The 25,270-nt window shown below is 46.1% G+C and overlaps 1 protein-coding gene across 1 annotated transcript in view; it reads left to right on the top strand.

Annotated features, from left to right (window-relative positions):
• Positions 1-20,919: 20,919 nt before the first annotated feature.
• Positions 20,920-25,270, top strand: part of ptafr (platelet-activating factor receptor) — an 83,038-nt gene continuing 78,687 nt past the window's right edge. The window contains exon 1 of the mRNA XM_072246833.1: positions 20,920-20,984. The gene's annotated coding sequence lies outside the window, so the exon portion shown is untranslated. The remainder of the gene's footprint in view (positions 20,985-25,270) is intronic.

Below are 25,270 nucleotides of genomic sequence, written 5' to 3'. Positions count from 1 at the left end.
TTTGGCTCTCGGTAGGGGTCACCCATGCCAAACAGGACAAAGGACAGACTAAGAGTGGTCCCCCAGACCTCCAGGTTTGGGGGTTCAACTCAGGGTGACAACCTGTTTGGCAAAACAAAATTTTTACAGAAGCAGCATTGAAGAATCCTAAGGTATTCCTGAGTCTCTACCTGGGACTAGTATGACTGACAGTAGTGAAAACCGAGAGGAAGCTACAGACACGATGAAGGAAGCCCTGAACACCACCAGAGATGGAGGATCTTCATTGGTGCCCTAAATGCCAGTGGCATAACGGGCAGTAAGTAGTAGATTACTATGTACTTGTGACAAAGCTCACCTTTACACAAGCACTGGGAACAGATTTGTAAGGTTTAGAACCCTGGATCATTTGAAAAGCGGGAAGGAGTAAAATAAAAGTGAAGTATATTCAAAAATTAAGGTTTTATTTCAGATCTGAGCCAGGAACTGTAAAAGGATGATCAAAAATTTTTATTGTAGTGTGTGGCTTTGTACAGGGTGGAAAGGTGAATCACCTGATTAAAGTACAGGTAGCTCTGCTAGAACATGTATTTGCATAATGCATATTGGATGCAATGCAATCAATTTAGGCATGTAGTTTAGGAGTTGGGATGTTATATTGCAGTTATATAAATCATTGGTGCACTGTAATAGAGTATTGTTTATAGTTTCCTGTTAAAGGAAAGACTGTCAAGCTGGAGGGGGTGCAGAAGAGATTTACAAAGATACAAGATTCTGCAGGTGCTGGAAATCCAGAGTGCCACACACACGCTCCACTCGCTTTACACTTATGACTGTGTGGCTAAGCCCAGCTCCACTGCCATATTCAAGTCTGCCGACGACATCACTGTTACGCAGAATCAAAGGTGGTGATGAAACAGCGTGTAGGAGGGAGATTGAAAACCTGGCTCACTGGTGCCATAACAACAACCTCTTACTGAAAGTCCGCAAGACCAAGGAGCTGATTATTGACTTAAGGAGAAGGAAACTAGAGGTCCATGAGCCAGTCCTCATTGAAGTGGAGAGTGTTAGCAACTTTAAAGTTCCTGGGAGTTACTATTTCCAAGGACCTGTCCTGGGCCCAGCATGTGAGTGCAATTACGAAGAAAGCATCGCATCACCTCTACTTCTTTAAGAGTTTGAGGAGATTCGGCATGACATCTACAACTTTGGCAAACTTCTATAGACAAGTAATGGAGAGTATATTGAATGTTATGGAAACACAGATGCCCTCGAGCGGGAATTCCTACAAAAGGTAATGAATTCGGCCCAGTCCATCATGGGTAAAGCCCTCCCAGCATATGAAACGCTGTTGCAGGAAAATAGCATCCATCATCTGGGATCCTCGCCACCCTGGACATGTTCTCTTCTCGCTGCTGCCATCAGGAAGGAGGTACAGGAGCCTCGGACTCACACCAGAAGGTTTAGAAACAGTTGCTATCCCTCAACCATCAGGCTCTTGAACCAAAGAGGATAACTTCACTTGCCCTATCATTGAAATATTCCCATAATCAATGAACTCACTTTCAAGGACTCTTCATCTCATGTTCTCGATTTTTATTGCTTATTTATTTATTTTATTATTTCTTTTTGTGTGTGAACAGTTTTTTGTCTTCTGCACTCTGGTTGAACGCCCTAGATGGTGGTTTTCATTGACTGTCTAAGACCATTAGACATAGGAGCTGAATTGGGCCACTCAGCCCATCGAGTCTGCTCCGCCATTCCATCATGGCTGATCGTGGATCCCAGTCAACCCCAGACACCTGCCTTCTCGCCACATCCTTTGACGCCCTATCCGCTCAGGAGGCCTTCAACTTCCACCTTAAATATACTCATGGACTTGGCCTGCACCTCAGTCTGTGGCAGAGCATTCCACATATTTACTATTGTCAGGCTAAAAAAAAAATCCTCTTTACCTCTTTGAAATGGTTGCCCCTCAATTTTGAGGCTGGATACCCCCACCACAGGAAACATCCTTTCCACATCCACCCTACCTAATCCTTTCAATTTCGGTAAGTTTCAATCAGATACCCCCCCTCCCCTGCATTCTTCTAAATTCCAGTGAGTACAGGCCTAAAGCTGCCAAACGCTCTTCGTATGTTAGCCCCTTTCATTCATGGAATTATCCTCATGAACCTCCTCTGGCCTCTCTCCAATAACAACACATCCGTGCCCAAAACTGGTGACAATACTCCAAGTGGGGTCTGATTAGTGTCATATAAAGGCTCAGCATTATTTCCTGTTATGGTTATTATTCTAGAGGTTTATTGAGCAGGCCCACAAGAAAAGGAATTTTCGGGTTGTATATGGTGACATATATGGACTTAGATAATAAATTTACTCTGAACTTTGAAATTTGAACTCAGCAGGTCAGGTAGCATCTATGGAGAGAAGTAAAGAGCCAATGTTTCATTGAAGTGTCTTGTCCTGAAGCATTGGTTCTCATTCCTCTGCATAGATGCTGCCTGTTCAGCTGAGTTCCTCCAGCATTTTGTGAGATTTACACAGGATGCTGGTTGGATTTGAGGACCTGAGTCATAGGAACTGGCTGGATCTTTGTTCCGCAGGAGACTGGGGTGGCCTCCTTGAAGGTTATAAAATCATGAGGGGTATGGATATGGTGGACAGTCATCATCTTTTCCCCAGGGTAAGGGAGTTGGAAACAGGAGGGCGCAGATACCACATAAGATTTGTGAGAGACTTGAGAAATAACTTATTTACACAGAGGATGGTCAGTATATGGAATGAGGTCCCATTCATTTGGAGGGGAGGAGAGGGACTTGGGAGATTATGCGATGAATTTGGGCATTCAAGTCTAGTGAGACAGGATGCTGTGGTTGGTGTGGACCAGTTGGGTCATCGGGCCTGTTTCTGTGCTGAATAAGCCCGTGACTATGACGAATTGGCGAACATCATTTGCATTACACAAGCCAAATTGATAACGGTGCTTTGCTAAGAAACTAGAAAACCACTTTAGTATTACCTAGAAAACTAACAAGTAAGAAAAAAACTGACTTGGGGGATAAAAAAACCCCTGCTTTCATCAAACCTCCCTGCAGTAATCAGACACGGTTGTCTCTTAAGAACACATTAATTGATAAGCCAAGCAATCAGTTCTATTGAGACTTGAGCATGGATACTCTGTTCAATATAACAGACAGCCTCTTGTATTTTTAGCTTGCAGCAACAAATAAATATATAGCTATCAAAAGCACCTTTATTTTTGAAAATCTTGCTGGTAAAGTAAAGTTTTTGTAAGTCTAAAACTTTACAGCCTCTCACCTGCTTTTTCCCATTGATGTAATTGATTTCATTTTGTGATTTCATTTATTTGTTTCGAGATTCAGTGTGGAACACGTCCTTCCGGCCCAGCAGCCCAGCAACCCGCCTATTTAACACTAGCCTCATTTACAATGACCAATTAGCCTGCTACCTGTACTTAGACTGTGGGAGGAAACTGAAGCACCGGGGGGGGGGGGAACCCACGCACTCACGGGGTTGAGCGTATATACTTCTTACAGGCAGTGCTGGAAATGACCTCTGAACTGCGGAACACCCCAAGCTGTAATAGTGTTGTGCTGACTGCTGCTCTTTCTGTACCATGAGGATTCCGAGGAACGCAACCCCCCGTTGAACTGGGGCTGAGCCTGTGGCCTGCTTCGGCTGCTCCGGGCTCCGTGTCTGAGGGCTCCGCGATCTTTACTCGGCTCTGTTCTGAACTGAGGCTGAGCCTATGGCCTGCTTCGGCTGCTCCGGGCTCTGCATCTGGGGGCTCCGTGATGCTTACTCAGCTTTGCACTGAACTGAGGCTGTGGCCTGCTCCTCAGCTCCAGGCTTCGTGTCTGTGGGCTCACTTTTGTTCTGAATGCTGTTTGCTTTCATCGTTTACACTATTTGTTTTTTCCCTTCTCTCTGCAGATTGGGTGTTTGGACTGTTTTTTAAATGGGTTCTTGCTTCCTGACTGGCTGCATCACCATCTGGTATTGGGGGTGGGCCTACTGTAAGGGATCTAAGTAAGCTGCAGACAGTTCAGTTCCATCATGGGCACGAACCTCCGTAGTATCCAAGACATCTTCAAGGAGCAATGCCTCAAAAAGGGGACATCCATCATTAAGGACAGTCATCACCCAGCTCATGCCCTCTTCTCACTGTTACCATCAGGAAAGAGGAACTGGAGCCTGATGACACACAATCAACAATTCAGGAACAGCTTCTTCCCCTCTGCCATCCGATTTCTGAGTGGACGTTGAACTTATGAACACTTCCTCACTACTTTTTCTAAAAATTTCTGTTTTTGCATTACTTAACTTAATTTAACTATTTAATATACATATATATATGTACTGTAAACAAGAGGAAACCTGCAGATGCTGGGATTTCAAGCAACACACATAAAAATTGCTGGTGAACGCAGCAGGCCAGGCAGCATCTCTAGGAAGAGGTACAGTTGACATTTCGGACCGAGACCCTTCGTCAGGACTAACTGAAGGAAGAGCTAGTAAGAGATTTGAAAGTGGGAGGGGGAGGGGGAGATCCAAAATGATGGGAGAAGACAGGAGGGGGAGGGCCTTTTGCCTCCTGTCCCATGATCCTCTGATATCCCTTTTGCCAATCAACTGTCCAGCTCTTGGCTCCATCCCTCCCCCTCCTGTCTTCTCCTATCATTTCGCATCTCCCCCTCTCCCTCCCACTTTCAAATCTCTTACTAGCTCTTCTTTCAGTTAGTCCTGACGAAGGGTCTCGGCCCGAAATGTCGACTGTACCTCTTCCTAGAGATGCTGCCTGGCCTGCTGCGTTCACCAGCAACTTTTATGTGTGTTATATGTACTGTAATTCAGTTCTGTTTTTCTGTATTTATCATGTATTACATTGTATTGCTGCGGCAAAGTTAACAAGTTTCACAACGTGTGCCGATGATATTAAACCTGATTCTGATTCTGTGTGTCTTTGTTCAGTGGCTGCCTGTAAGGAGATGAATCTCAAGGTTGTATAATGTAGACAGACTTTGATAATAAATGGACCGAAAGAAGCTGCAGAGGGTTGTAAATCTAGTCGGCTCCATTTTGGGTACTAGCCTACAAAGTACCCAGGACATCTTCAGGGAGAGGTGTCTCAGAAAGGCAGCGTCCATTATTAAGGACCTCCAGCACCCAGGGCATGCTCTTTTCTCATTGTTACCATCATGTAGGAGGTACGGAAGCCTGAAGGCACACACTCAGCGATTCAGGAACAGCTTCTTCCCCTCTGCCATCCGATTCCTGAATGGACTTTGAACTCTCGAACATTACCTCACTTCTTTTAATATGCAGCATTTCTGTTTTTGCACCATTTTTAATCTATTCAATATACGTATACTGTGATCTATCTATTTATTTATTATTATTATTATTTTGTTTTCTTTTATATTCTGTATTACATTGAACTGCTGCTGCTAAATTAACAAATTTCTTGTCACATGCTGGTGATAGTAAACCTGATTCCAATTCTGCTTCTGACTTTGAACTTTGATCTATTGTGCTGTAGCGGAACAAGCTGTATTGAACTTGCAGGCTACCTGCTTTCTTTCTGAAGATTCATGGATTATTGGCTAGACTGACTTATTTCCTTAAGAAGGTGATGGTGATCAATTATCTTGAACCTGTGGAACCCTTGTAGCTACTCAGTACTGCTAAGCATCGAGCTCTAACATTTTGAGCCAGATGGTGCGTAACAGAGGTTGTCCTGTGTTTGTAAGCACTAAGTGATGGAGACTGTACGTTACCAAAGTCTGAAACGGGCATTGTAATAGTATCTGGCAAAAATCAGAATCCGAATCAGGTTTAATATTCAATTCAATTCATAGCCCAGACTGTCCTAGTCCACTGATATCATTCGTCGACTGGCCCCTGGCGCATGCTAGGCGACTCAGCGACTCTCACCCTGATGCCCGACTCCCACTAGGTGAATCATCAGCTTTGATACCCAGTCCTTGCACATTACAAGCACGTCACTGGCATGTGTCGTGAAATTTGTTGTAACGCAGCAGCAGTACAATGCAATACATAATTATAAAAACTATAAATTACAGTAAGTGTATCAAAAAAGTTAAATAAGTACAAAGTTCTAAGTCAATTTTATTATCGGAGTGCATATATATCACCATATACAACCCTGAGATTCATTTTCCTGCGGGCATACTCAGCAAATCTATAGAATAGTAACTATAATAGGGTCAATGAAAGATCAACCGGAGTGCAGAAGACAACAAACTGTGCAAATGCAAATAGAAATAAATAACAATAAATAACGAGGACATGAGGTAATGAGATAAAGAGTACTTAGAGTGAGATCATTAGTTGTGGGAACATTTCAATGATCAGGCAAGTGAATGTAGTTATCCAATTTTATTCAAGAGGTTGATGTTAACTGTTCTCGAACCTGGTGGTGCGAGTCCTGAGGCTTTTGTACCTTCTACTGATGGCGACAGCGAGAAAAGAGCATGGCCTGGGAGGTGGGGATCTCTGATGATGGATGCTGCTTTCCTACAACATCGTTTCATGTAGATGTGCTCAATGGTTGGGAGGGCTTTACCCATGGACCGAATTCACTACCTTTTATAGGACTTTCCACTCAAAGAGATTGGTGTTTCCATGCCAGGCTGTGTGGCAGCCATCAATACACTCTCCACTACACATGTATAGTAGTGCAAAAAGAGAAGATAAAGTTGAGAAGTAGTGTTCATGGGTTCAATGTGCATTCAGGTATCTGATGGCAGAGGGGAAGAAGCTGCCCCTGAGTTGTTTAGTGCGAGTATTCAGTCTGCTGAATATCCTTCCTGGTGGAAGCAATGAGAAGAGGAAAAAAGGCCTTCAGTTTCTCTGTCATTGAGCTGAAGGAAGTTTTGTCTGCCTTTTAGAAAATAGACGTCAGGCGGCTTATGAAAGGTGATCAAGCTTCCAAATAATGTCGCTGAGGTTCAGCAATAAGGGGCAGCGAACGGTCAGCGTAACACTTTACATCACCAGCAATCAGGGTTCAATTCCCGTCACTGTTTGTAATGGATTTGTATACTTTCCCCACGACAGCGTGGGTTTCCTCCAGGTGCTCTGGTTTCTTCCCACATTCCAAAGGCAAATAGGTTAGGGTTAGTCAGTTGTGGGCATGCTATGCTGGCACTGGAAGTGTGGTGATCCGTCAACCATCAGGCTCTTGAAGAAAAGGGGATAACTGCACTCAACTTCACTTGCCCCATCATTGAAATGTTCCCACAACCAATGAGGGAGGAGGAGAAGATGGCGGCGCGACGCAGCGCGTGCGACTGTTCCCAATGATATCGATTATGTGTTAACTAGGGGGCTGTGCACAATCCAGATTTGATGGAGACAGATGTGAGAAGCACAGAGGAACACCTGGAGTAACCTCTGAAATGCCTGCTTCACTGCCACTGCTGCTGCGCGATGGAGAATCTCCGGAGGGGAAGGCCCCAAATCCTCGGCTTTGCCTATTGCCTGTTGCCGGGGCCGGGGTCGAAGCGCTCAGCAGAGATGGTGCTCGGTGCTCGGTGTCGGAGGGCTGGTCGGAGGCTCGGAGTTTTCAGACAGACTCGGAGTCGGACTGTAGTCGGATGCTTCCAGTATGCTGCATCAGCAAGTTGGCGAGGCTGGAGGCTCACCATCTGCGTGAGATGATGAGACTTTTGAGAGACTTTGAGACTTTTACCATGCCATGGTCTGTTCTTATCAAATTACGATTTTGCTTTGCACTTTTGTAACTATATGTTATAATTATGTGGTTTTTGTTCGTTTTTAAGTTGGGTTGTCATGTGTTTCTGTGATATTCTGGAAAAAATTGTATTATTTCTTAATGCATGCACTACTAAATGACAGTAAAAGAGGATTGCGTGTCTAATCTTATCTAATCTCACTTTGAAGGACTCTACCGCATGTTCTTGTTATTTATTGCTATCTATCGATTTTTGTACTTGTGCAGTTTGTTTTCTGCACTTTGCTTGATCCTTAATTGATCCCGTTATAGTTACTATTCTGTAGATATGTTCGGTATGCCCACAAGAAAATGAATCCCAGGGTTGTATATGGTGACATATATGTACTTCGTTAATAACATTTATTTTGAACTTTAAACTTTGACACTTGCAGCCTGTCCCAGCAGATCCTCAGATTGTTGGCTGTTGACACAAATGACACATTTCACTGTGTGTGTCGATGTACATGTATCAAGTAAAGTTAATATTTTTAGATCAGGGTCCCCAAACTGGGGTCTATGGACCCCTTGCTTAATGGTATTGGAACATGGCATAAAAAATGTTGGTAACCCCTGTATTAGATAAATCTGTTTCAGTCAATGAACTGAAACAAAATCTATCAGAGAAATGAGATTACTCACAGCTAGATGATAGAATACAGAACTTCTGATGAAGATAGCAGACACAAGCACTGGAGGAACTGAGCAGGTCAGGCAGCATCTAAGGAAATTAATATATGGTCGATTTTTCTGTCATGGTCTGGTCCGTGAAATCCGCATTCTGGTTCATGGTCCGGTCCATGTCCCTTATTCCAGGTTTTCCGGTTTTCCCTAGTTTCTGTTGAGGCAGCTGATTCTCGTTTGGGCTGGCTTCATAAATACCTTCAGGATACCGCCTCTGGCTGCTGGATTGTTGCTGTCCATACCTCCTGTCTGAATCCCTTCTGTTCCCCTTCCTTCTGTTGCCTCGCCTTGCCTCATCTGAAGCCTTGCCTTGCCTTGCCTCGCCTTGCCTCGTCTGAAGCCTTACCTCGTCTGTAACCCTCACCTGCACCGCTGTCAAGTTCAATTGCTGGAGCAAGATAAGGAACTGCCTATCGTTGTTTTGATCTGTCTCTGTGTCCACGCCTTCATTAGGTAGGTCCGGCCGTTTGCCGTTAGCTAGTGTTGGGAGCCGTCTGTAACCACGCCTTCGCTAGGTAGGTCCGGCCGTTTGCCACTAGCTAGTGTTGGGAACTGTCTGTGTCCACGCCTTCGCTAGGTAGGTCTGGCCGTCTGCCGCTGCCTTTAGTTGGGAACCGTCTCGGTGTATTCTGCATTCTGTGTATGAGACCTGGCCCTACGTCCTGTTTCCAAGGAGGGGTCCCAGCTCTGTGCTCCATGTTCCTGTCTCTCCCTCGACCAAGGCTCTGCATTCCTGTCTCTCCCTTTACCAAGTCTAGGCTTCGGGGTCTCGTCCAGTCCTAGCCATGATCCAAGAATCTTGTCCTGTCCAAGCCACGACTTTGTGTTCTCGTCTTGTCCATGTGTCTCGCTGCCCAGTAGTATCTTGCCCAGCCCGGTGCTGGGGTTCCCTCATCCTGTGCTGGGGCTCCCTTGTCCTGTCCAGGAGTCTCACATCTAGTCTTGTTGCCTCTCTTCATCCTGTAGCCACGTCTTGTCCTCGCCTAGTTCTGGAGTCCAAGCCCGAGTCAAGTCCCAGGTTCTGGGCCCTTGCCCAGTCTCTGGCTCGGAGTCCATACCCAAGCCATGAAGAACCCAAGCCATGTCCAGTCCTGTAGCCACGTCATGCCCTCACCTAGTTCCGGGGTCAGAGCCCGAGTCAAGACCCAGGTCCTTGTCCAGTCTCTGGCTCGGAGTCCAAGCCCAGGCTCCTAGTTCCCAGTTCCATGTCCTGATTCCGCTATCCTAGTCAAGTCCTAGCCCTGGCCCTGTATCCTTGTCTCGTCCAGGACCTGTGTCATGTCCAGCATCCTTTCTTCCCCACTTCCCTTGCTTGCTTAACTCTAGTTCTAGTCCTGTTCCTGGTACTTCAGTGTCTATGTCTTGCATTTGGGTCCGCTCCCAGTGCCCCTCTTATGACAGTTTTGGGTTGAGACCCTTCTTCAGAACTGAGAAGGAAGCGGGGAAGATGCCAGAATAAAAAGGTAGGGCAGGGGAAGGAGGGTAGCTAGACGATGATAGGTGAAGCCAGGTGGGTGGGAAAGGTCAAGGGCTGAAGAAGAAGGAATCTGGTAGAAGAGGAGAGTGGAACCATGAGAGAAAAGGAAGGAGGAAGAGGACCCAGGGGGAGGTGATAGGCAGGTGAGAAGAGGTAAAAGATCATCTGGCCTCACCTATCACCTTCCACCTAGCCTCTTTCCCCTCCCCCCCACACCTTTTTATTCTGGCGTCTCCTCCTTTCCTTCTCAGTCCTGAAGAAGAGCCTCAGCCCAAAATGTCGACTGTTTATTCTTTTCCATAGATGCTGCCCGACCTGCTGTGCACATCCAGAGCTTTGGATTTCCAGAATCTGCAGACTTTCCTGTGGTTGAGACAGCCTAGAATCTGAGGTATTTCACTGACTGATCTTCGAGTTAAAAACTCTTGTGCATTATTGCCAGTCTTCTGACTAAGAAAGGTGTCTTCATAAATAAGTGTAGATGATAAATATCAGACTAGAAATGCCAAATTGATACTTTAATTAACTAGGAACACTATTGGCTCTTTCTAAATTAAATAGAAAGGTATTTGCACTTTTACAATAACAAGAGTGGCCCAAATCCCTAGGATTGATGGGCCAATTGCTCTCCTGTGTCATAACAATGATATGATTCCTTTAACAAATTCTGCATTGTGTGCAGAACGCTGACATCTAAAATACTGGCAGCATTCTGCATGGTGAAAGCTTTGAATCAAAATTTGGCTGAAGGTCAGGTTTCATGTCCTTTCAACCAAGCTCCTTAAAGGCACTACTTCAATAAAAGGTTAAGATCTGATTTACGAGTCGTGCGGTACACAGTCGTAAGTTCACAAACACAAGAAAACCTGCAGATGCTGGAAATCCAAAACAACACACACATAAGATGCTGGAGGAACTCAGAAGGCCAGGCAGCATCTATGGAAAGGAGTAAACGGTCAACGTTTCGGATCAAGACCCTTCATCAGGACTGAAGAAAAAGATAAGGTCAGCGTTAGAAGGTGTGGGGAGGGGAGGGAGGAGTACAAGGTGGTAGGTGATTGGTGAAACTGAGGAGGGGGAGAGGGTGAAGTAAAGAGCTGGGAAGTTGATTGGTGAAAGAGATAAAGGGCTGGAGAAGGGGGGATCTGATTAAGAGAGGGTAGAAGACCATGGAAGAAGGGGAAGGAGGAGGAGCACCAGAGGGAGGTGATGGACAGGTAAAGAGATAAGGTGAGAAAGTGAAACAGGAATGGTGAAGCAGAAGGTGGGGGGGGGCAATTACTGGAAGTTAGAGAAGTCGATGTTCATGCCATCAGGTTGGAGGCTACCCAGACGGAATATAAGCTGTTGCTCCTCCAACCTGAGTGTGGCCTCACAGCGAGAGTAGAGGAGTCTATGGACTGATATGTTCATAAGGTGTTGCTGGTCCACCCTGAGGTGTCCTCATTGTGACACAAGAGGAGGCATGAAGATACACACTCAATGTTTTAAGAGCAGTTTATTCTCTTCTGCCATCATGAACACCACCTCACTATTTTACTTTCTTTTTGGACTACTTTTTTATTTTTCTTATTGCAACATTTTTTAATGCTTTGTGCTGTACTGCCGCCCAAAACCACAAGTTTCACGATGTACTGACAGCAGTTAGGTGGTTGCCCATTATGCCTGATGTTGACAGGAAACCTGCGCAGGAGAGTTTCTGAAGTGAAAAAGCCATTTGCACCGGGGCTTTTCCACTCTCTTGACCTCAGAAGTCCGCGCCTGGCGGTATGAACAAGCGTCACATACTGAGAAGAGGAAAGGACGACCCAGAGTGTGGGATGGAAGAAGAGGGAAGCGGGAGGAGAAGATTTCCAGACGTTAGAGAAGTCGATGTCCGTGCCATCGGGTTGGAGGCTATCCAGATGGAATATGAGGTGTTGCTCCTCCAACCTGAGAGTGGCCGTAGAAGAGGCCATGAAGCAAGATGGCAGAATCTGAGTGGGGATTGGAGTTAAAATGGTTGGCCACTGGGAAACCCTGCTTGTCGCAGATGGAGAAAAGGTGTTTGACAAAGCAGTTCCCCAATTTATGTCAGGTGTCACTGATGTAGAGGAAGATGTGCCAGGAGCACCTGATACAGTAGATGATCCCAACAGACTTTCAGGTGAGGTGCTGCCTCACCTGGAAGGAGTGCTTGGGGCCCTGAATGGAAGTGACGGAGGAGGTCAATGAGTAGGTGTAGAGCATCTTCCGCTTTGCAAGAATAAGTGCCAGGGAAAATTAGAGTCATTGAGTCACAGAAAAGTACAGCACAGAAATAGGCCCTTCAGCCCATCTAGCTGGGGCCAAACTATTTAATCCACCTACTCCCATTGACCAGCATCCAGACCATAGCCCTCCCATATCCCTACCATCCATGTACCTATCCAAACCTCTCTTAAATGTTGAAATTGAGCTCACATACACAATATCCACCGGCAGCTCATTCCACCCTCTCACCACCCTCTGAGTGAAAAAGTTTCACCTCATGTTCTCCTTAAACTTTTCACCTTTCACCCTTAACCCTTTGGCTGTAGTCGCACCTAATTTTGTATACCTCTATCAAATCTCCTCTCAATCTTCTACGTTCTCAGGAATCAAGTCCTAACCTATTCAATCTTTTCTTATAATGTAGGTCCTCCAGACCCGGCAACATCCTTGTAAATTTTCTCTGTACCCTTTCAACCTCAATTACATCTTTCCTGCAGGCAGATGACCTAAACTGCACACAATACTCCAACTTAAGCCCCACCAACATCTTAGACAACTTCAACAGAACATCTTGTCTCCTATACGCAGTTCTGAGATTTATGAAGGCCAATGTGCCAAAACCTTTCTTGACAATGCTATCTACCTGTGCCACCACTTTCAATGAATTATGCACCTGTATTCCCAGATCCTTTTGTTCTACCACACTCCTCAGTGTCCCACTGTCCACTGTGTAAGACCTACCCTAGTTGGTTGACCAAAGCGCAGCACCTCGCTTTTGTCTGCATTAAACTCCATCTGCTATTTTTCAACCCATTTTTCCAGTTGGTCTAGATGCCGCTGTATGCCATGATAGCTTTCCTTGCTGTCCACTACACCCCCAATCTTGGACTATTTGGACTTTCAGAAGGTCTTTGACAAGGTGTCACACATGAGGCCGCTTACGAAGTTAAGAGCCAGTGGTATTACAGGGAAGTTACTAACATGGTTAGAGCGTTGGCTGATTGGAAGAAAGGAGCGAGTGGGGATAAAAGGATCCTTGTCTGGTTGGCTGCCAGTGACTAGTGGTGTTCCGCAGGGATCACTGTTGGGACCACTTCTTTTTATGCTGTATATAGATGATTTAGATGATGAAACAGATGGCTTTGTTGCCAAGTTTGCAGATGATATGAAAATTGGTGGGGGGGGGCAGGTAGTGTTGAGGAAGCAGGTAGGATGCAGAAGGTCTTAGACAGATTAGGAGAATGGGCAAAGAAGTGGCAAATGAAATATAATGTTGGAAAAAGCATGGTCATGCACTTTGGTAGTAGAAATAACTGTGCAGACTATTTTCTAAATGGTGAGAAAATCCAAAACTCTGAGATGCAAAAGGACTTGGGAGTCCTTGTGCAGAACATGCTAAAAGGTTAAGTTGCAGGTTGAGTTGATGGTGAGGAAGGCAAATGCAACGTTAGCATTCATTTTAAGGGGTCTAGAATACAGGAGCAGGGATGTGATGCTGAGGCTTTTTAAGGCACCGGTGAGGCCTCACCTTGAGTATTATGTACAGCTTTGAGCTCCTCATCTTAGAAGAGAAGAGCTGGCATTGGAGAGGGCCAGAGGAGGTTCACAAGGATGATTCCAGGAATGAAAGGGTTATCGTACGAGGAACGTTTGATGGCTCTGGGTCTGTACTTGCTGGAAATCAGAAGGATGAGGGGGGATCTCATTGGAACCTTTCGAATGTTAAAGGCCTAGACAGAGTAGATGTGGAAAGGATGTTTCCCATGGTGGGAGAGTCTAGGACAAGAGGGCACAGCCTCAGGATAGAGGGGCATCCAATCAAAACAGAGGTGCGGAGACGTTTCTTTAGCCAGAGGGTGGTGAATTTGTGGAATTTGTTGCCAAGTGCAGCTGTGGCCGGGTCGTTGGGTGTATTTAAGGCAGAGGTTGATAGGATCTTGATGGGACTTGGCATCAAAGGTTACAGGGAGAAGGCTGGGAAATGGCCTGCAGAGGAGAAAGTAAAAGGTCAACCATGATTGAATGGTGGAGCAGAGTCGATGGGCCAAATGGCCTAATTCTGCTCCAATGTCTTATGGTCTTATGGTCTAATCTTGATGTCATCTACAAATTTGCTGATCCAGTTAACCACATTATCTTCCAGGTCATTGATACAGATGACAAACAACAGCAGGCCCAGCGCTGATCCCTGCGGCTCTCTGCTAGTCACAGGTCTCCAGCCAAAGAGACAATCATCTACTACCACTCTCTGGCTTCTCTCACAAAGTTAATGACTAATCCGATTTACTACCTCATCTTGAATGCCGAGTGACCAAACCTTCTTGACCAGCCTCCCATGAGGAACCTTGTCAAATTCCTTGTTAACATTCACCGCCTTGCCTTCATCAACTTTCCTGGTAAGTTAGTCGGGAGGAATGAATGGATAGATTTCATTTTGTGTTTTATCCACTATAGCCTTCTAGTTTCTTTGTAGCCTTACTCCAATTAAATTATATTTTTTTCATCCTTCCTTCTAGCCCTGCCATTTTCCACATTCTTGCCATTTACAGAATCCATGTTCCTTTGCGGATTTGTGCCCTCCTCCCTATGTGCCTGCTGTCGATCACAGCTCATTCATTATGCGCTGCATCGTATGACGTGGGCAATCATGCTCTCATGATTGTTCTTGGCAAATTTTTTCTGCAGAAATAGTTTGCCATTGCCTTATTCTGGGCAGTGTCTTTACAAGAAGGGTGACCCCAGCTGTTACCAGCTCTTCGGAGATTGACTGCCTGGTGTCGGTTGTCGCGTAACCAGGACTTGTGATGTGCACCAGCTGCTCATACGACCATCCACCACCTGCTCCTGTGGCTTCACGTGACCCTGATTGGGGGGCTTAGCAAGTGCCACACCTTGCCCAAGGGTGACCTGCAGGCTAGCAGTGGGAAGGAGCAGCTTACACCACCTTTGGTAGAGACATACCTCCACCTTGCTGCCCTGTCTATCACTGTATCATCATTAAATTTGTTTACAGTGCACTTGGTCTCCTCCTCCAAGCTTTAAATATAGGTTGTAAGTAGGCATAGCCCCTGAGGCACTGCACTAGAATTGTAGAATCATAACAACATGGAAACAAGACCTTTGGCTCATCTGGTCCATGCCAACCTCGATACTCATCCAATTTAGTCCCGTTTGTCCATACTTGGCTCAGCTCCTTCTCAACCTTTCCTATCCGTGTAACTATCTAAATGCCTTTCAAACGTTATATTATACATGTACCAGCTTTGACCACTTCCACCAGCAGCTCATCCCGTAGTCGCGCCACCTGAAACGGCTGACCTCAGGTTCCCATTGCTTGTCTTCCGTCTCACCCCGAACCTCTGCCTCCCAGTTCTTGATTCCCCATCCCTGGTGGGGGGAGGAAGTAAAGGTCTGAGTGCTGCGGTCCTATCTGTGCCCCTCGTGATTTTAGGAACTCCACAGGATCGTTTCTCAGTCTACGCTCCAGTGAGTGAAGTCCTGACCTGCCCAGTCCTGTGAGCCCAGGTAACAAGTTACTGAATGACAATTCCAAACTCACCTGATATTCTCAGCTCTGTTTTCTGCTGGTTGGCCACTACCTCAAACTATCAGCCACAACTTACTCTGCATTCTCGTCTTCTTGCAAAACCTTTTTGATTCCTTGTGGAACGCCTATTTGGTTCCCTTTTCTCACCCTGCTTAATACTTCCTCAAATAATCCAAATAATTGTATCAAAAAGGGGTTTTCTTTCAGAAGGTGATTTTGGCCTGCTTGATTGCTGTATTTTGAATGTCCCGCTATTGCTTCCTTACTGCAGCATCTTCCCAGTGAAAGACAATAGGCCAACTGACCCATTTCTATAAATTCAGTGCCCTAGCATAACACTTCACAGCACCATTGATCGGAGGAACAAGTTCAATTCCGGCCGCTGCTTGTAAGGAGTTTGTATGCGCTCCCCCGACCACGTGGATTTCCTCCAGGAAATGCTGGAGTAAACTCAGCATGCCAGGCAGCATCAACCGGAAAAAGTACAGCCGATGTTTCGGGCCGAAACCCTTCGTCAGGACCTGAAACGTCGACTGTTTACTCTTCTCCATGGCCTGCAGAGTTCCTCCAGCATTTTATGTGCTTTGCTCGGATCTCCAGCATCTGCAGATCTTCTCTTGTTTGTGATTTGATTTTTTTTTCCTCCAGGCACTCTGCTTTCGTCCCATGTCCCAAAAACATACAGGTTAATGGGTTATTTATCTATTGAGATACAGCGAGCCTAGCCTAATCACAGGACAATTTACAACGACCGATTAACCTACCAACCGGTATGTCCTTGGAAACTGGAGCGCCCAGAGGAAACCCACGCGGTCATGGGGAGAACGTACAAGCCCCTTACAGGCAGCAGCGGGATTTGAACCCGGGTTGCTGGTACTGTAAAGCAGGGGTCCCCAAACTTTTCTGCACTGCGGGCCGGTTTCATATTGACAATATTCTTGCGGACCAGCCGACCCGGGTGCGGGGGGCGGGGGGGGGGAGGTTTGCCAACGGACAAGCGTTGCAGTCAAATACGTTGCTTACCCCGAGAGACTACAATGACCATGAAGTCTTGCGCAGGCACCAGTGCACATGCATGTACGTGCCGATTTTTTTCTACAAATCGTTTTTGGCGATTCTGTATGGAGGTGGGGGGTTGTTAATCACAACCAGAATATAGGTGATAAGTGGCTAATACGCTCAATTTCGTTTCTAAATGGGTTTATCTAACGAATTTAATATTAAGCACACAGCGCATATTTTCCTCGCATGAATATAGCGATAAGTCAGTAATCAGGGGAGGACAGGGGAGTTTGAAGTAAGTATTGAACGAACTTCCAGTAGAAGTGGTAGGGACAAGTTCGGTATTATCGCTTAAAGAAAAATTGGATAGGTATATGGACAGAAAAGGAATGGAGGGTTATGGGCTGAGTGCAGATCGGTGGGACTAGGTGAGAGTAGCATTTGGCACGGACTAGGAGGGCAGAGATGGCCTGTTTCCGTGCTGTAATTGTTATATGGTTATGTAAGTAAGTCAATAGCATCATAACATTTTAAGTAATGTTTGGATATTAAACACACAGCACATATTTTCCCCGTATGAACATATAAAATCATTGCAACACACCAATATTGCTGAATCAGTGGGAGGCCTGGGCTTGTTTCCCTGCAACAAGACGGTGCCATCGAGGGCTGATGGGAGACAGCGGTACTCGAAGGGGGTTCCTTATGTCCAGTTTATTCCGCAATTTGGTTTTCGTTGCATTCACTGCAGAGATATGTTGGAAATGGAAGCAACGTTTTCAGTGCTTTCGTGGCTATCTCAGGATATTTAGCCTTGACTTTGATCCAGAATGCCGGCAGAGATGTTATGTCAAACATACTTTTCAGCCCGCCGTCATTTGCAAGCTCGAGGAGTTGATCTCCTTCCCGCGCTGACATGGATGACGCGTGGGTAATGACCTCGCATGCGTAATGGCTCAACAGTGGGCGTGACAAGGAATGAGGAAAGGTGCAGCTGACTCATATCGCCAATCATATCGTTTCCTCGTGGCCCGGTAGCGCATGCTTTGCGGCCCGGTACCGGTCCGCGGCCCGGTGGTTGGGGACCGCTGCTGTAAAGCGTTGCGCTAACCTCTACGCTACCGTGCTGCAGGTCATTGGTCATATATGCGTAATTGGGTGGTGTGGGCTCGTTGGGTTGGAGGGCCTGTTACTCTCCAAATAAAAAATAAAAAAAAGATAACTTTAGGTGACCCAGACGCCAACTGGTATTCACTCTCGCACTCACTCAGCCTAGTATCCACCTAGGCTCCTTCTTTCTTTCTTCACCTTTCCCTTCCCCTCCCCTCTATCACCAGATGTCATCTGACCATCATCCACTCCCCCACCCCACCCCAGTTGTGCCTTCCATCTCAGAATCAGTTGTATATTACTGACAAACAGTACGTCAAAGGGTATATGGAGAGTTCAGGGAAGGGCAGCACCTCTGGTGAAGGGCTTTATCATGTCCGTTCTGGGGGCGCCCCCCCCCCCCCCCCCCCCCCCACCGGACACGCAGTTCTCACCTCTGGCTGCAAGTCGCTATTTGCTCCTGACAGTGGCCACACCCCCACTACACCACTTTGGCAGGCCAGGGGAGCCGGCGCCTTCCTACCCCAGTGAGACAGGGCCATACCTGCCCCAGCGTGTGAAGCCACCCTCGGCGGACGGGCGGGTGAGGTCTGACGGCCAGGAAAGTGCCACGGCAACACTCAATGGAGAGCGAAAGGCGTGACGAGGCACCGACTATGTCATGGCCGTCCACTGCAACCAAGAAAAGCGCCAGTGTTGTGACGCTTGCACGTACCACTGGACCCAGACCACTAAGGTCGAGAGAGTGGGACTGCCCCAGTACAATGGCTTTTCTACTTTAAAAGCCCTCTCCCCCCACTCCCCGGTGATCTTGTTTTCTGTTGCCGTCAGACACAATGGAGGACCAGCATCATTATTGTCACATATCAAGATACAGTGACAAGCTTGTCCTGCACACTGTTCATACAGGTTAGATCATTCCACGGTGTATTGAGGCAGAACAAGGTAAAGCAAAAACAGAATGCAGAATGAAGGTTCACAAGGATGACTCTGGGAATGAAAGGGTTACTATGTGAGGAACATTTGATGGCTCTGGGTCTGTACTCGCTGGTGGGGGGAGGGGTGGGATCTCATTGAAACCTTTCGAGTGTTGTAAGGCCTGGACAGAGTGGATGTGGAAAGGATGTTTCCCATGGTGGTGGAGTCTAGGACAAGAGGGCACAGCCTCAGGACAGAGGGGCGTCCATTTAAAACAGAGATGTGGAGAAATTTCTTTAGCCAGAGGTTGGTGAATTTGTGGATTTTATTACCACAGGCAGCAGTGGAGGCCAGGTCACTGGGTGGAGACTGATAGGTTCTTGACTGTTCTCGGCATCAAAGGTTATGGGGGAAGGCCAAAGAGTGGGGCTGAGGAAGGGAAAAAAAAAGGATCAGCCATGATTGATTAGGATTGATTAGTGCCAATGATTAGCCAAATGGCCCAATTCTGCGCCTACGTCTTACGGTCTAAAGTGTAACAACTCCAGGGAAAGGTAGGTAACAAGGTGCAACATCTCAATGAGTTTGGTTGTGAAATCAAGAGTCGATCTCACCGTACTAGAGAGCCATTCAATAATCTTATAACAGCAGGGTAGAAGCTGTCCTTGAGTCTGGTGGTGTGTACTTTCAGGCTTTTGTATCTTCTGCCCAATGGGAGAGGGGTGAAGAGAGACTGTCCAGGGTGAGTTTGGTCCTTGTGGTTGCCGACTGTTTTACTGGGGCAGCAAGAAGTGTAAATCAGAGCCCTCAGAGGTGCGGCTGGCTTTCAAGATGCACTGAGCTGTGTCCACCACTCTGCAGGTTCTTGCGATCTCAGGCGGAGCAGCTGCCATGGCAAGATGCACTGCATCCAGACGGGGATGCTTTCCATGGTGGATTGATAAGGGCCAATGGAGGCGTCCCAAATTTCTTTAGCCTTCCGAGGAGTTGGTGAGGTTACTTCAAAGTTCAAAGTAAATTTTATTGTCAAGGTACATAAATGTCACCATATACAACCCTGAGATTCATTTTCTTATGGGCACACTCAACAAATCTATAGAGTAGTAACCACGTCAGAATCAATGAAGGACCGACAGACTAGGGCGTTCAACCAAAGTGCAGAAGATGACAAACTGTGCAAATGTAAATATTAAAAAAAAGCAATAAATATTGAGGGCATGAGGCGAAGAGTCCTTGAAGATTGTGGGAAGATTTCAATGATGGGGCAAGTGAAGTTGTCCCCTTTGGTTCAAGAGCCTGATGGCTGAGGGGTAGTCACTGTTCCTGAACCTGGTGGTGCGAGTCCTGAGGCTCTTGTATCTTCTTCCTGATGGCAGCAGTGAGAAGAGAGCGTGACCTGGGTGGTAGGGGTAAAAAAGTAGCGAGGTAGTATTCCTGGGTCCAATGTCCATTCAGAAATTGAATGGCAGAGGGGAAGAGCTGTTCCTGAATCATTGAGTGTGTGCCTTCAGGTTTCTAACTTGAAACTCTTCAGCTCTCTGAACTTCAACACCATAGCTGTGGTGTCTAGATGGTTGGGTTAGGACAGGCTATTTGTGATTTGGAATCCACCACTTCTTTTAAACTGCAGAAAAGTTACAGACACACTGCATAAAATTTCCCACAAAATTTGGCAATCCCTTTAAAATAGTTCAGATGACTGTTCCTAGAACAACATCCAATCTATGAGAAACTCTGGAAATCAACTGGTGGACGTTAGTTTGGGAGAATAAAATGTAGCAGGACCAGACGATGCAAAAATGTCACTCGTTCTGAGAAACCACATTATTTTTATTCAAGTGATAAGTACTTCTATGTTCCTACAATCCATATTTGGTATTCATTTTGGATCTGGCAATTTATCAAAGCATTTCATATACCATGACCCTCCAATCTTTTTGCATCACAGTGTCTAAGACTTCATTTGTTTAAGTAATCACTTGCTCACATCTCCTTCCTCCTAAAAGTGTTCAATATTGAAAACTCCAAGATTGATCCAAAAGATCATCTTCAGACTTCGAGCTGATTTAAATAGATTTGAAGCTATAAGATACGTCAGTTTTGTTGCAGAGTACCAAATATTAAGTTGCGTTCAAACTCCTGGCTTTTTTGACTGGGTGTGAGAGGAGAAACTGTTGTCATCGGGGAAGAGCCGAGAGCCTGATCTGAGGTAAGAGGCCGAAGATACATGGGTGACCTGAACAGAAGCTTTTCGGGTGAGTCAATGTCATCAAGGGTGGTAGGAGTTGGATTTTGTGAAGTGGACTGGATTGCTGAGGGGGAAATCATTGCAGTCCTGCAGGGAAAGCCTGGAGTTCTGAAATTGCCTTATTATTGCTGACAGCTGGGATATAGTGCAGTATGCAGTATTCGCACAACTCTATGACACTTAACTATAACAGCAGTAGATGTTTTCCTTTTGATGGCCTTCATGGATCAAAGTACTGAGTATGGGAGAGAGGATGTTATGTTGACTTTGTATGAGACATTGGCGAGGCCTAATTTGGAGTATTGTGTGCAGTTTTGGTCACACACCACAAGAAAGATGTAGATAAGTTGCAACCTTCTCACTGTGGCTCGTAACAAACAGCTCAGTAGCTAACTCTGCTAACAGCCACGTGACTAGGCGGTGAGAAGGGCACCTTCAATAAACAATGCATGTCATGCGTTGGTATGGTTTTGGTTCAGCCAACGGAATGAGAATTGTGGAGAAAGCTGTGTAACTACTGCCCCATGCAAAGTTATCATCTGCCAAGATATAACAGATCATACACCGGCATAAAATTTACAAATGAAATATATTTACCAATATTTCAACTTTAACGAACAGTTAACAGAAAAAGGAAAGAAAAATAAAAGGGCCTATTACAGTTAAACCAGTCCAATGTGCACATAAACATTGGAGCTCGTTCCTCTAGTAGATGGGTGTATCTCTTTACTCACACGCTGAACCCACTATCTACGTGAAAAACACTAGCCTCAGTTCGTACTTCCCTCGAAGGCCATTTCCAACGAACTGGCTAACTCAGGAGTATTGGCACTTCCTCCTTGGAACCGTCCATCTGTGTAAAACGCCTCTTACAACGGGGTCTCTCCTTCAAGTGGCACTCTGCGACCTTCTTCCCTTGTGCCCCGTTCCACAGCTCTCACCAAAAGACCTCTAACCAGTCTGCTGTCCCTCGGAACTGTGATCCTGCCCAACTCTCTCGAATTTTCCATTGGATCCCACTGGACAGAAAGTTACAACACGTACTAAGACAAACCCGACTGGCTGAACAAAACATTCCTAAGTTGGACAACGTGTCTCCCTATCTTTAGCCAAAACCAAAACACTCTTACAAACAGGACACACTGCTTTTACAGAAAAGTGCTGAAATAAAAATACCTTACAGCATAGCAGTAGAAACCTTACCCAGGGCATTACATGGAAGTTACATGTCTCACTAATAGGATTGACACCACACTCTGTTTCCCAGGTGCATCATATGCCAGCCTATCTGGGGATTCTTGACTCTCTGATGTCTCCACGTCTCAGCTTTAGCTTATCCAGCTTGAGCCACCCCTTGTGACCGTTCTTATCCTCCAGCTGACCATCACCCTTACCGTCCGGTGACTCAGACTGCCCTGCTCCCTGACTGAACTCAGCTCGCTTCAGTTTAAGTAGGTGCTGCCCAGCATCTTCAACCTCTGCTGGTGCTAACCATCGAGACCTTTCTCAGAAGGAGGGGGTGTCCTCTGTCACTCTAGCTACTCCTTCAGGGCGTAACATGACAGGTTTAGACTGGGAGTTCTTCATTTATCCTTATCATTCTGCTTAGGAGGAACTTGCACCTTCTCAGAAGCAGCTCTGAACACTGGGCGAATGGACAAGGTTTTTGAGAAATTCCCTCCTTGCATGCTCCCACTCGCCTTCTCACACTGGGAGTATTTGTTCCCACAAGAATGGAAGCCACTCCTTTTTTCAGCCGGATCTGGGCAGACCATCGTCAGCATACCAATAGTCTCAGTTACGCCAACATCTACTTCTGAAAACTCCAGTTTCAGCAAGTGACCATTGTACGGGTGCCCATCAGTACTGAGTCCCCAGATCTCAGGGGCACGGAGTGGCGTCAATAGTAAATGTGTCAATTTCCAGTTGTAAAGGGATCTGTAAAGCAAATTAAGTTGAGAACCTTCAGGAGTAGTGTTTTGCGTGTTAGTGTTTTCCTTGATACACTGATTGGAACATATCCTCCCTGGCACGCCAGATTGTTCCCTTACTGGGTCCCTTCGTAGTGTTGCTTCTTTTCTCCTCTGTTTGATTGACCGCTGACTTACTTTTTGAAGATTTTCCTGTCTCTCACAGTCTCACTTAAAATATCCATATTCTCCACAGTGGTGACAGAAACTCCCAGTCACCTCTCTAGTCAGCAGTCCCTTCTCAGCAGCATTCCTCTGCTTAGTAAGTCCCACAGATGGGCCAGGATTCCTAACGGGCGTGTCATGTTTCGCCGAAACGTTAGCAGACATCCACCGAGTCAGCTCAGCGCAAAGGTTTTTCACCTCATTCTGCAAAAGCCCTATCTCCGTGGCATCAGGGGTCACTTTAGCAACAGAGGCTACCGCCGGAGACACGACTTAGCTTTTAGAAATATTCTGCTCCTCAGTCATGTTTTCCACCTCTCCAACTTCTGAGTAACTCGGTAAAAGATGGAGGAGGGCACACCTTGTGGGTCACTCGAACATAGAAACCATAGAAACCATAGAAAAACTACAGCACAGAAACAGGCCTTTTGGCCCTTCTTGGCTGTGCCGAACCATTTTCTGCCTAGTCCCACTGACCTGCACACGGACCATATCCCTCCATACACCACCCATTCATGTATCTGTCCAATTTATTCTTAAGTGTTAAAAAAGAACCCGCGTTTACCACCTCGTCTGGCAGCTCATTCCATACTCCCACCACTCTCTGTGTGAAGAAGCCCCCCCTAATGTTCCCTTTAAACTTTTCCCCCCTCACCCTTAACCCATGTCCTCTGGTTTTTTTCTCCCCTTGCCTCAGTGGAAAAAGACTGCTTGCATTCACTCTATCTATACCCATCATAATTTTATATACCTCTATCAAATCTCCCCTCATTCTTCTACGCTGCAGGGAATAAAGTCCTAACTTATTCAACCTTTCTCTGTAACTGAGTTTCTCAAGTCCCGGCAACGTCCTTGTAAACCTTCTCTGCACTCTTTCAACCTTATTAATATCACTCCTGTAATTTGGTGACCAAAACTGAACACAATACTCCAGATTCAGCCTCACCAATGCCTTATACAACCTCATCATAACATTCCAGCTCTTATACTCAATACTTTGATTAATAAAGGCCAATGTTCCAAAAGCTCTCTTTACGACCCTATCTACCTGTGACACCACTTTTAGGGAATTTTGTATCTGTATTCCCAGATTCCTCTGTTCTACTGCACTCCTCAGTGCCTTACCAATTACCCTGTATGTTCTACCTTGGTTTGTCCTTCCAAAGTGCAATACCTCACACTTGTCTGTATTAAACTCCATCTGCCATTTTTCAGCCCATTTTTCCAGCTGGTCCAAGTCCCTCTGCAGGCTCTGAAAACCTTCCTCACTGTCTACTACACCTCCGATCTTTGTATCATCAGCAAATTTGCTGATCCAATTTACCACATTATCATCCAGATCATTGATATAGATGACAAATAACAATGGACCCAGCACTGATCCCTGTGGCACACCACTAGTCACAGGCCTCCACTCTGAGAAGCAATCCTCTACTACCACTCTCTGGCTTCTTCCATCGAGCCAATGTCTAATCCAATTTACCACCTCTCCATGTATACCTAGCGACTGAATTTTCCTAACTAACCTCCCATGTGGGACCTTGTCAAAGGCCTTACTGAAGTCCATGTAGACAATATCCACTGCCTTCCCTTCATCCACTTTCCTGGTAACCTCGTCTAAAAACTCCAATAGATTGGTCAAACATGACCTACCACGCACAAAGCCATGTTGAATATGTAGAGCAATCACATCATGTGATGGTACGCCCTTCACAACTTGCTCCACCCTCAAGCCATTTCTCTCAGACAGCTGAAGCCCCTTTTGTGGCACAAAGAGTGCTGCAGTTTCTCCAACCAAAAAAATGTAGGTGGGCAGCTTCCCTCCTTCCTCCTGGAATGTGAGTCTAATCTTCATCATAAGATCAGCTGCATTTTCAACAGTGCCCGAAGCACATTCTAGAGCTTGCATCTAAGGAGCTGGTGGTAGACCTGAGGAGAGCTGAGGTACCGGTGACCCCTGTTTCCATCCAGGGGGTCAGTGTGGACATGGTGGAGGATTACAAATACCTGGGGATACAAATTGACAATAAACTGGACTGGCCAAAGAATGCTGAGGCTGTCTACAAGAAGGGTCAGAGCCGTCTCTATTTCCTGAGGAGACTGAGGTCCTTTAACATCTGCCGGACGATGCTGAGGATGTTCTACGAGTCTGTGGCGG

Source organism: Mobula birostris, chromosome 29 (assembly GCF_030028105.1).
Source record: "Mobula birostris isolate sMobBir1 chromosome 29, sMobBir1.hap1, whole genome shotgun sequence".
Classification (NCBI taxonomy): Eukaryota; Metazoa; Chordata; class Chondrichthyes; order Myliobatiformes; family Myliobatidae; genus Mobula; species Mobula birostris.
Note: the sequence above shows the minus strand (reverse complement) of the source record. Positions and strands in the feature narration are given on the sequence as shown.